The 11,806-nt window shown below is 36.1% G+C and overlaps 1 pseudogene; it reads right to left on the bottom strand.

Moving 5' to 3' along the window:
• Positions 1 to 7,023: 7,023 nt before the first annotated feature.
• On the bottom strand, positions 7,024 to 9,057 carry LOC105816607 (annotated as a pseudogene).
• Positions 9,058 to 11,806: the final 2,749 nt, after the last annotated feature.

The following is an 11,806-nucleotide window of genomic DNA, read 5'->3' as shown; positions in this document are numbered from 1 at the left end:
AGATTTAATGTAATCTCAATCAAAATCTCATCAGGGTATTTTGCAGAAATTGGTAAGATGGTTTTAAAATTTACATGGCTTGGCACAGTGGCACACACCTTTAGTCCAGCTACTTGGGAGGCCAAGGTGGGAGGATTGCTTGAACCCAGGAGTTTGAGGCTATAGGGTGCTATGACCATGACTGTGAATAGCCGCTGCACTCCAGCCTAGGCAACAAAGAGAGACCTCATCTCTAGAAATAATAAAATAAAATAAAATAAAACATGGATAAACAAAGGACTTATAATAGCCAAGACAATTTTGAAAAATGAAAACAAAGCTGGAGCAGCCATACTACTTGATTTCAAGAATTTTATAAAGCAAGAGTAATCAAGACAGCATACTATTGGTAAAGGACAAACATATAGATCAATTGATTAGAGAGTCCAGAAATAAACTTACACAAAATTGGTCAAATGATTTTCAACAAAGGTTCCAAAGAAGTTAAAAGTTGAAAGGACAGTTTTCAACAACTGGCAATCAATTTGACATCCATGTGCAAAAACAAAAAAGAACTACTTTCTGTTGTTGGTTGCTAATGTAATTTTATTATGGTCAGTTAAAATATTTTGTATGATTTCAACTTATTTAAATCAGTTAAAGTTTGTTTTTGTGCTTCGTGAATTTTAAAACTTTATTGTTTGGTTTTCCTTTTTTGTTGTTGTTGAGACAGAGTCTTGCTGTGTTGCCCCACGTAGAGTGCAGGGGTGTCATTATAGCTCACTGCAACCTCAAACTTCTGGGCTCAAGGGATCCTCCTGCCTCAGCCTCCCGAGCAGTTGGGACTACAGGCGTGCGCCATAACTCCCAGATAATTTTTCAATTGTTAGTAGAGATGGGGTCTCACTCTAGCTCAGGTTGGTCTTGAACTCCTGAGCTCAAGGAATCCTCCTGCCTCGGCCTCTCAGAGTGCTAAGATTACAGACATGAGCCCCTGCATCCAGCCAAAACTTTGTTGTTCGGTGTATGTCCATTTAGGACTGTGTCTTCTCCAATTTTTTTTATTATTGTTTGCATGGCATATCTTTTTCTATCCTTTTACTTTTAACCTATCTAAGTGTTTATAATTAAACTGACTTTCTTGAGGCCAGCATGTAGATCTTTCTTTAAAGCCAATATAGTAATCGTGGTCTCTTAATTTGTATGTTTAGACCATTCACATTCAATGTAATTATTGGTGTGGCTAGATTTAGGCTTATCATTTTATTATGTGTTTTCTGTTTGTCCTGTCTGCCTTTTTGTTTCCCTATTATCCCTTCCCTTTTCTGCCTTCCTTTGGACTATTTGAATACCTTTAGTATTCCACTCTATTTTATCCACTGCTTTTTGGTTCTCTCTCTCTCCCGCTTCCCCTTTCTGCTTGTTCTAGGGCAGGGTTTCTCAATCTTAACACTAGTGATAATTTGAACCAGATAATTCTTTGTTCTGGACCAGATAATTCTTTGTTCTGTGTTGTGCAATGTACAATGTTTAGTGTCATTCCTGACCTCTACCCAGTAGATGCCAGTCACACCCCTCCCTTCAGTTATGGCAGTCAAAAGTGTCTCCCTTCCCAGTTAAGAACAACTGCTCTAGGTAGTACAGTAGAAATACTTAGCATTTCAGGGTCTACTTAGAATAATGTTTTACTATCTAAATAATATGTAGATGCCTTACAACCATATAGGTCCCTCAACCTCCTCCCTTTGTGTTAAAATTGTCATAAGTATTAAATCTACGTGCATTAAAAACTTCATCAATGTTAAATTTTTTATTTCAACAGTTATATATATTTTAAAGCACCAAAAAGAAAGAAAATGGCAAACAGTCTTCTATGTTTACCCAGATATTTACTATTTTTGTTGTTCTTCATTCATTCCTACAGTTCCAGTTTTCACCTAGCATTATTTCCCTTTGGTCTGAAGAACTCCCCATAGCATTTCTTTTAGTTAGCTATGAGTTTTCTTAGTTTTCTTCATCTGAGAATATCTTTATTTCTCCTTCATCATTATTATTATTATTATTATTTTTTAGAAACTCAACAGGGCTACTAATTTTATCAAGATTTGGAATTTACTCTCCGATTGTACCTCTCTCATTCGTTCTTGAAGGATATTTTTGCTAGATATAGAATGGTGCTTTGATGGTTCTTTCATCATTTTAAAGATGCTGTTCCACTGTCTTGTGGCCTGCATCGTTTCTGATGAGAAATCCAACATCATTAACATCATTGGCCTCCTATATGTAATGTGTGATTTTCCTTCGCTGCTTGTAAGATATTTTTCTTTACATTTAGTTTTCAGTAGTTTGATTATAATGTGTTTGAGTGTGCTTTTCTTTTAGGTTATTCAATTTCAGGTTCTCTGAACTTCTTGAACCTGCAAGTTAATATCTTTTGTTAAATTTGGGAAGTATTCAGCCATTATCTCCAAATGTTTTTTCTGTACCAATCTCTCTCTCTCTCTTTCTCTCTCTCTCTCTCTCTCTGTCTCTTTTTAGAGACAGGGTCTTGCTCTGTAGCCCAGGGTGGAGTGCAGTGGTGTGATCAGAGCTCACCATGAACTCCTGGGCTCAAGCAATCCTTCCAACTCAGCCTCCTGAGTAGCTGGGACTACAGGCATGTACCACCACACCCATCTAATTTTTTTATTTTTGTTATAGAGATGGGTTCTGGCTATGTTACCCAGGCTGGTCTGGAACTCCTGGCCTCAAGTGGGCCTCCCACCTTGGCCTCCCAAAGTGCTGGGATTACAGGTGTGAGCCACCGTGCCTGGCCTGTACCAACCTCTTTACAGGATTCCAATATTACAAATGTTAGACTTTTGATGTAGTCCCATGACTCCCTGAAGTTTTGTTCAGTTTTTTTTCAATTTTTTTCCTCTCCATTCTTCAAATTGGATAATTTCTATTCATCTATCAAGTCCACTGACTATTCTCTGTCATCTTCATTCTGCTATTGAACCTATCCAGTAAATTTTAAACTTCAGAGATTATACGTTTTAATACTAAATTTTCTATTTTGTTCCTTTTTTATAATTTCGTTTCTTTGCTGAGAAATTACATCTTTCCACTCATTTTATTTAACGTGTTCACTTTTACCTCATGGAGCTTAGTTATTGTATCTGCTTTAAAGTCTTTGACTAATAATTTCACCATCTGTGTCATTTTGGAATTGGCCACTATTAATTGTCTGTTCCCTCAAGAATTGGTCAGACTTTCCTGGTTCTTCGTTCATCAAGTAATTTTGAATTGTACTCTGGACTTTTTGAATATTAAGTTGTGTGGATATGAGTCCTGTTAAAATTCTCTAGGGATATTATTCTTTATTTTATTATTACTTTATTTTGTTTTATTATTTTAGCAGGCAATCAACTCAGTTAGCTTCAGACTGCAAATTTTAAAATCACTTTTTGTGGGCGGTAGTTCCAATCTCAGTACAGTTTTTAAAGCCTAATCAAAGTTGCTTTGGGCCTGTTCAACACATACACCTCTAAGAAGTTAGTACGAGACTCGAGTGGTGCTTTAAGTCTTACTTCCATTCTCAGAGCCTTTGCTATGTTGTTTTGGGTGTGCCCCATGCACATGCAGCTCAAGGGTAAACTTGGGAATTGCGTAGTTTCTTGCACATTATTAAGGCATCAACTTCTGCAACTCACTTCTCTTCAGAATTCCTTGTACTCTCTGTCGCACAGAAGCCCCCTTCCGCAGCTCTTCTGTGCAGAAAGATGAGGTTTCTTTCGGGAGTTTAACTGCCTGGATCATTGTTGCTCAGAAGTTCTGCACTTGAGGCCTGCCCTTGGGGCAAAGCCACAGGGGAAGGGAAAAAAAAGAAGACTCATCCTCATACATGACGCTTCTTTAAGTTTTAACTCCACTGTACAATTTGCCTGTTTTACTTATGTTTAAGAGTCCTCAGATAAATTTTTTTTTTTTGTATTTTGTCCAGAGTTTTTATTTGTAATCAGCAGGAAAGATGGGCGATGGTAGATGTACTCCATCTTGATCGGAACTGTCAGTCACATCTTGATATTAGATGTAAGAAAAAAAATTTTGAGGATATTTGTTAGGATATGAAAAATTAATATAATGGAAGGATGAGGTCTTGGAGATCACACAGTGCAATGGAACTCTCTCAGTAGTTGCCTGGGGTAGGAAGGGGGTAAGGGTGCTAAGTATAGACAATACTAATCAAGTGTATTCTTAAAATAACTGACCAAAGTCAGAACTCAAGCATTCTAGTTATGTTGAGATGTCTTGATGTCTTTTTTCATCCTCCTCTTCAGTGAGTAGCCTTGCACAAACATCCTTCAGTGATGTCTAGGATCGTAATTTAGAAATTATGTTACTCAGAACTGCAGGCAGTCCGTGGGACAGTTTCAGGACCAAAAGTAGTGGGGTAGTGGTGTACTTGTGTTATTAGCCCCTGCTTCAGTTAGAGCAGCCCACTTTTATCTGTTTTTCATATTGGACTAGACGATTCAACTAAGATTAACAACCAAGGTTTACAATGGTAAACTAAACAAAACAAAAAAATCTAAGAAAATCACCAGTTCACAGTAAAGGGCCTGGGATAGATCAGCAGTAGCAGTATAGGATTGTGTTTTCCAATTCTTCTCCTCTGATGCTTGTAAAACGGCTGACACACAAAATAAGAAGGAGTGATGACTCTTCAGGGATTGCCTGGGACACTGGGGACATTTCGGTGCAGTAAAGGAGTTTCCGCTCCCCAGCATTTAAAGTGCTTGTCTGAATACTGGAAAATGCAACATTAGCTGGCATCAGCTTTTATGCTTCACTCCCTCACTGCCAGAGTAAACCAGTTTTGCCTGATGACCTAAAGTTAACAAGCCAAGATGATACTGACTTATTTTACCCCTTTGGAACATATTTGCTTTTTATAAGAGGCTCCTGAGAATGGCAAATACTAAATACAAAGAAATTATTTTAATACTTGGATTTAAGGTATTAGGCTAGTGGTACAAGAGGCTCTTCCTTGAGTATTTTATAACACACAGATTACATAAAGTATGTTAAACAGTCTTGGACCTGCACTTTAGGGTTAGGAGACTGGCTGAGTAATAATCACACCTAATAGTTCTTCTCCCAACCTTCAATAAGTATTCACGAAGTGGTACAAAAAAATGAAAATGCACGACAACCCCTGAAGAAAGGATAAAAGTCAAACACAGAGAAGATTCCTGGAAGTATTTCTATTACTAAACTATTAATAGTGCCAAATTGAGAAACAGAAGTGATATCTGATGTATACAGCGTCTTTTGGATTAGGAAAACACAGCTGGAAAATAAGTAGAAAGAATTCCCTGTCATATCATTCCCCTTACTGACTGCCCGTAGTTAGGGAAGACAGAGCTTTGTTAACGAGAAAGCTAGACGGCCATGGATTCCTCTGTGTGCAAATGGATTTCCGAGTGGTCAGAAACAGCCCTGTCATTTACAGCCCCTTTTAGCCAATTCAGTTTCTACAGTTCCCAGTACGTGATGAGGCTAGGCTAAAGAGAACGGAGGTCTTTACCTCTCAAAGGTAAAGAATTTCAGGTGAGACAAAGGTAGAGGAACCATAAAGGTGGTGCAGGCTGGGGAAAGGGTAGAGCTTTCTTTCCCCACTCAATGTCATTAAAGGATAAATACGATGATATTCTAGGTTAAACGTCCTCTTTCTAATGGAGAATCAGGAAGTTAGTTTTTTCATTTCAAAAAACCTACACAAGATAAATGCCTGTTAAGCTGTAAAAACTGGGATAGTCTCTGCATATCCAATCACAGAATATTAGAGAAGAGTCCACCAGTACCTAAGTTAGATGGTGAGGAAACTAAATAGCAAAATTCCTTATCTTACTGGTTTTTAAACTCTGGGCCTAGATATTTTTCTTTCAATTCAAAGTTGAAAAAACGGAAAAAAGTGAGGCCTAAGGAAAAAATATCTGTAGTATTAGATAAGGAATACAATCTCTGAAAAATTGAGAAAAGTCTTCATCTAATATTGAGTTTCTACAGGCATAGGAAGAAATTTTAGAAAGATGATTTAAAAAAATCCATATGTCCATTGACAGATGAACGAATAAACAAAATGTGGTATATACATACCATGGAATATTATTCAGCCTTAAAAAGGAATGAGATTCTTTCTTTTTTGTTTTTTTTTTTTGCTTTTGTTCTATTTATTTCTTTTGGGAAGGCAAGGGAGGAGGCTAAAAAAAAAGAAGTTTGGTTTCTGCTTCAAAGAGCTTTTCTGTAAGAGTAGGGATTCATTTTCATTACACATCAACGTGGACGAACACCGTTCTTCTGGTTTTCATGACAATTTGAATTCAAGGTAATATGTATAATATATATTTTTCTGAAATCCAGTGTATTCATCTGGACATATGGGTGTTCCCTGTTCACATATGGAAGGAACTGGCACTTTGGCTTCAAGAACAAATTTAAAATCACAAATCCAACTTGTCTTTGATTTGGGTCTGGGCTAATTACCAATGAAATATTCAGCAATAATGGCCTCAAACATTTAAATATTCTATGAAATTGCAATTAATTAAGAGAAGGCTGATTCTAAGAATTATGCTACCAGTAACAGAATGAGAGAAGAATTTTCAGTCTGGATGCCGAGTTCAGAGCAAAATATCTGTAATCGTCTTCTCATTTTTGCAATATTTATAAATAAAGTGCAGGGGATAAGAATTATATGAATAATGTTAAATAAAAGTGCATACAGAACTGGGAAATGGTTTTCTTTAAATTTGCCACTTATTCTAGTTGAATAAAATGCTTGTAGAGAAAATAACCACTTAAGGCAGAAGACTAATTTACATTGTTGCTATTCAGCACTTCTTGAGAGCAAAAGAATGAATACCAATCAACGTCCCTGGTTTAAACTTGTGTGTCTCAAAACACGTTATTTTGTAAGTTGAACATCTCTGTTATGCCTTGAAAATTCAAAGCAGAAAGTTAAATCACATAGAAAGCCAGAAAATTTCATCAATACGTCTAGACAGATGTTTGCTTGTAGTTTCTGGTATCTAAAACCTTTTTTCCACACATCGCACAGATACCCTTTTTGTAGGCACAGCCCTGGCAATAATGAGAACCTGGTTGGTGCACAGAACTTTTACAAATTCTGCACGTGGAGAACTTATTCTTTCCATATGGATCGAATCTGGCTTTTTTTGAACTCAAAGCTTTATTTTCGTTTAGCTTTTTTCCACCACTTTCTGCGGTATTCCTAGCACCATCTTTCCATGTATCTGGAGTTATAACAGTACCAAGTTTCTTTTCACATTTTTTGCACACCGTCCTTCCACCGTCTCTCTCCTAGAAGCCAAAGCAACAACAGCTTGAAAACATCCAGGAATGAGATTCTTACATATGCTCCAACATGGATGAAACTTGAAGACATTATGCTGAGTGAAATAAGCCAGACGCAAAAGGACAAATATTGTATGATGGCACTTATATGAGCTACCTAAAATCATCAAATTCATAGAAAGCAGCATAGTGGTTCCCAGGGGCTGAGGGGAAGGGGAAATGGGGAGTTGTTGTTTAATGGGTACAGAGTTTCAGTTTGGCAAGAGGGAAAAGTTTTGGAAATGAACAGTGGTGATAGTTGCACAACAATGTAAATGTACTTAATGCCATTAAACCATACACTTAATAATGGTTAAAATGGTAAATTTTATGTTAAGTATATTTTACTACAATTAAAAATGCAAAAAAATCTATAGAAACCAACAAAGTAAGTCACAAAAAATATGTACCATATGATTTCATTTCTATGAAATTCAGAACCAGGCAGAACTAATCTATGGTGACAGAAATCAAAATATTGATTACTTTTGGTCAGGGAGGTTTGTGGGGAGGTAGAATGAGGAGGTATTTGGGAGTGCTGAAAGCGTTCTATAGCTTGATTAGGGTACTGTTCACACAGGTGTATACATATGTAAAAATCCACTGAGTTGTGCACTCAATTTGTATATTTTACTATTAATAGATATGTTATATCTTTTACAAAAATCTGTGCCTATGGAATACAAACAGGCTATTAAAAAGAGAGCAGGCTAAAAATGAGATGAAAATAGGTTAGATGAAAAGAGAACAGGCTAGAAAAATCTTCAAAGAAATCAAAATTTAAAAATGCAGTAACTCAATAAAATCCATTTCAGAGGCAGTTTATAGCAGATTTCTCAGTGCAGAAAATCAAATCAGTGTTTCAGAAGACAAACTTGGGAAGCTTTCCCAGAATTCAGAAGAAAAAAAAATGAGAGAATGAGAAGTAAAGAGAGATAAGGATGACAGGTAGGATTCTAAGTATTCATAACAGATGTTCCGAAAGAAGAAAATGAAATAAATGCGCTTTAAGCAATAAACTAATATATGAGAAGAAACTTTTACAGAGGTGAAAAGACCTGAGTCTTAAAGAGGTCTCTCGTCCAGAAAAAAATTATAAGAGATCCATCCCTAGGGTTATACCAGTGAAGTTTTTGAATTTCAGGATCCTACAAGAGCTAAGCAGGAAAATATGCCTATGAAGTAGCAAAGCACAAGTTGTTTTAAAACTTTCCCTCAGTGGCACTAAGTCTAAAAAAGATAATGGAGAAAATCTAACAAATTTTTAGGGCAAAAATTTATAAACCAAAAAAGTCATATCAGTTGGGTGTGGTGGTTCACACCTGTAAACCCAGCACTTTAGGAGGCTGAGGCAGGAGGATCCCTTGAGCCCAGGACTTTGAGGTTGCTGTGAGCTATGATGACACCACTGCATTCTACCTGGGGAGACAGAGCAAGACCCTGTCTCAAAAAAAAAAGTTACAGAATATGGATTGGAACAAAATACTTCTCAACCTCCATTAGTACTCAAATACACTGTATGTGTATGATATTGAAGTTGCTATATTTGGCTTATGTGCAGAGAAAAGTAGCATAAGTTGGTTTATGGACATAGGGAAAAGAATAAAGTAGACTCACAAGAAGCAAAGGTGAGAATGATTTAGGCCTGAAAAGACTGACAGTGTATCCTTGGTTCATCCTTAGTGGCTGGTTTTAATCACTCATAATGCCCAGCAATACTTTCTGCTCTTGCTTAAATTGGCTTAAGTTGGTTTCTGTTTCTTGCAATAACCACAACAAAATCCCTAAAACCTAATAATACAGTTATAAATACAAATAGGAAAATCCTAAATAAACTATTAGAAAGTAGAATTCAACTGTATATTACAATGAACATGTGTGTATATCTCTAGAACTACAAGGGTAACATATTAGGAATAATATTAGGAATTTTATTTATATGATTTATATATCAGTCATTAGTTTAAGTAAAACAAAAGTGATACAATAACTTCAACATATACAAAAAAGCCCAATTGATAAAGTATTAAACATATTCCTAACAAGGTTTCAAAAACAGATTGGATAGATGATTTTAGACGAGACCCAGTAGAGTTTTAATTATACTAAGAACATTATTCTACTTCAATTCTTTTTGTAGTCTAATTACTTCCAGAAGAAAGTTTAAGTTTGGTGCACTATATATATCTTTAATACTTCATTATTAAAAAAATGTTTTATTTATCTCAACTTTTCTGATTCTGGTATTTGGAGGTTTTGGTCCTGTTCATGGGCTGATGTTACCAATGCAACTTTCTGCTTTGCTTTGGATAACCGTATTACAATATTACTTTTTAATTTAATTTTATCATTTATTAATTTATTTTTAAGAGATGGGGTCTCACTATGTTGCCCAGACTGGATTTGAACTCCTGGGTTCAACTGATCTTCCCACCCCATGTAGGTGGGACTAGAGGTACATGCGATGGTGCTCTAATATTTAACATCTACTAATGTAATTTTTCCCCCCCAAAAAGTTGGCATTAGGCTCAGGGCCTTAAGCAAGCAATAGTAAATAACAGAATTTTATAATATTGTTTTGTGTTGTTTATTTTTATGGTTGCCGTCCATTTACAGAAAGTGATTCTGTTTTTCCATCTTCCATAATTGTATAAAGTTTCCTTTTTAACTAAATTTAAGTCTAAAAAATGACACTAAAAATTGAGGGAAAATGTTAAAGAAATAAAAGCACATGTATTAATAGTAGATATGATGTTAGTATTTGACTGATGTCAATACATCAGTGAATAGAAAGACACTGTCTTAACATGATAAAGATGATGATGATGATGATTGTTTGATACAGGGTCTCACTCTGTTGCCTGGGCTAGAATGCAATGGTATCATCATAGCTCACTGCAACCTCAAACTCCTGGGCTCAAGCAATCCTCCTGCCCCAGCCTCCCAAGTAGCTGAGACTACAGGTGTGTGCCACCACACCCAGCTAATTTCTCTATTCTTTGTAGAGATGGAGGTCTCGCTCTTGCTTAGGGTGGTCTTGAACTCCTGGCCTTAAGCGATCCTCCCACCTTGGCACTCCAGAGTGCTAGGATTACAGACGTGAGCCACTGTGCCCGGGCAAGATTATTTGTGTTAAATCAAAAGTTAACATATGCGTAAAGGTGAATTATTTCTAAGGAAAACTAGCAAAAGACAAGGATACCTGTTGTCTACCTCTATTGCTCTAGCTAAGACACTGAGACCTGAAATAGACGTGACATATGATTATTGGTAAGAAGAAACCAAATCATCATTATTTAGATACATATGATATTTGTCAAATCTAAAATTTGTCCTTTTTCACATTTTAAACTCTCTGAAATTGAGATACATGAGATACATCTCAAAATCAATAGTTTGTCATCGTTTGTTAGTGTCTTTTCCTTTGGTGGTATGCAAAATAATTTTGTATCTTACAATTGATGGTGTCTTACATTCAATAAAATATGGTAGTTACCAAACATATGTAAGAATTTCAAAATATTTAAGAGCATTTTATAGATACAATAGGAGTTTGGCAAAAATGGCTGGGTAAAAGAAGCTAAATATATCATAATAATATTTCTTTGCATCAATAATCATGAAATAATCAAAACTGGAATGGCAACACAATTCTTAGCATATCCAGACACAATCTCAGTGAGAAATATGTGTGGCATAGGTGATAAAATCCATAAAATTTCATTAAGAAATATTTTTTAAATTTTTGAATGAGAGTTATTGATTGCTGATTGGGAAGATGGAATACCACACATATTTCTTTCCAAATTAAGTTATAAATTTAAAACGTTTTCAGTTAAAATGGCAATGGAATGAAGGTAGAGTGAGGAGGTACTTGAAAAGTTTTTCTAAAAATCATACGTAAGAATAACTGGTTTTGTGAGCAGCCTGAGTAACATAGTGAGACTCCCTCTTCACAAAAAATTTTTAAATTGCTGGGTTTGGTGGTAGGCACCTATAGTCCTAGCTACTCGGAGGCTGAGGCAGGAGGATTGCTTAGCCCCGGATTTTGAGGCTGCAGTGAGCTATGATCATGCCACTGCACTCCACCCTGGGCGACAGAGTGAGACTTTGTCTTTTATTAAAAAAAAAAAGAAGAAAACTATATAAGTATATAAATATACATATGTGTTTGAACCAATAAAACTTTGCAGAATGGGGTTAGAGGTACGAGTGGTGAGGAGAGACTTAAACATTTTACTATACATATTTTGGTATTACCTGAATTATTTACAATGGACCTGCATTATAAATTTTTAAAGGAGGGGCAGGGCGTGTGGGAGTTATCTTTATAATGACCTGTTAAAAATTATACATTTGAGCTCTCTGGGAGGCGGGCAGATTGTTTGAGCTCAGGAGTTCAAAAGCAGCCTGAGCAAGAGTGAGA

This window comes from Propithecus coquereli, unplaced genomic scaffold (assembly GCF_000956105.1).
Source record: "Propithecus coquereli isolate 6110/MARCELLA unplaced genomic scaffold, Pcoq_1.0 Scaffold38, whole genome shotgun sequence".
NCBI classification, from domain to species: domain Eukaryota; kingdom Metazoa; phylum Chordata; class Mammalia; order Primates; family Indriidae; genus Propithecus; species Propithecus coquereli.
Note: the sequence above shows the minus strand (reverse complement) of the source record. Positions and strands in the feature narration are given on the sequence as shown.